This window comes from Myotis daubentonii, chromosome 1, assembly GCF_963259705.1.
Source record: "Myotis daubentonii chromosome 1, mMyoDau2.1, whole genome shotgun sequence".
NCBI lineage: Eukaryota > Metazoa > Chordata > Mammalia > Chiroptera > Vespertilionidae > Myotis > Myotis daubentonii.
In genome coordinates, this window is record NC_081840.1 from 76,164,706 (window position 1) to 76,165,304 (window position 599).

Below are 599 nucleotides of genomic sequence, written 5' to 3' on the forward strand. Positions count from 1 at the left end.
GTATTTCTCATTCAGTATCATTCACACAGAAATGTACCTGAAATTATTTTAATAAGTCTTACTTCTGAAATGATTTGACTACAGTTTATGATGGGCACTGTTCCTTCTGCAATTATGGTACTTGAGAATTCCTGTAAAATAAGAAAAACCTAACCTAAGATTCCAAAGTAATAAACTCATGTGTGCCAAATTCCAAAATACATAAAATTGCGCTTGCTTTGGCAACACGTGTACTAAAATTGGAACGGCACAGAGATCAGCATTGCCCCTGTGCAAGGATGGCAAGCAAACTTGTGCAGCATTTCACAAAAACAAATAAATAAGCAAATCTACTTTATGTTACTGTGGTAGCTGGTAGGTAAATATGTTAAACTAGAGGCCCGGTGCACGAAATTGTGCACAGGTGCGGTCCCTAGACCTGACCGGCGATTGAAGTGCAAGCGTCTGGTATAGCAGGGCAGGTCCCAGCCGATCTCTGGGCAGCACCTGGGCCCTCGGGCCCTCACACACACCCCCTCCGCCTGAGTCACAGTGCCCCAGTCCCCATGTGGAGATGTGGTGAGCGTGGCCAGACACCATGGGCTGAGGCACAGCTTGGG

General features: G+C 45.9%; 1 non-coding gene across 1 annotated transcript; it reads left to right on the top strand.

Annotated features, from left to right (window-relative positions):
- Positions 1 to 211: 211 nt before the first annotated feature.
- Positions 212 to 313, top strand: LOC132224289 (U6 spliceosomal RNA). Its single transcript, XR_009450637.1, has one exon. It is a non-coding gene; the product is annotated as a U6 spliceosomal RNA (small nuclear RNA).
- The last annotated feature ends 286 nt before the right edge of the window (positions 314 to 599 follow it).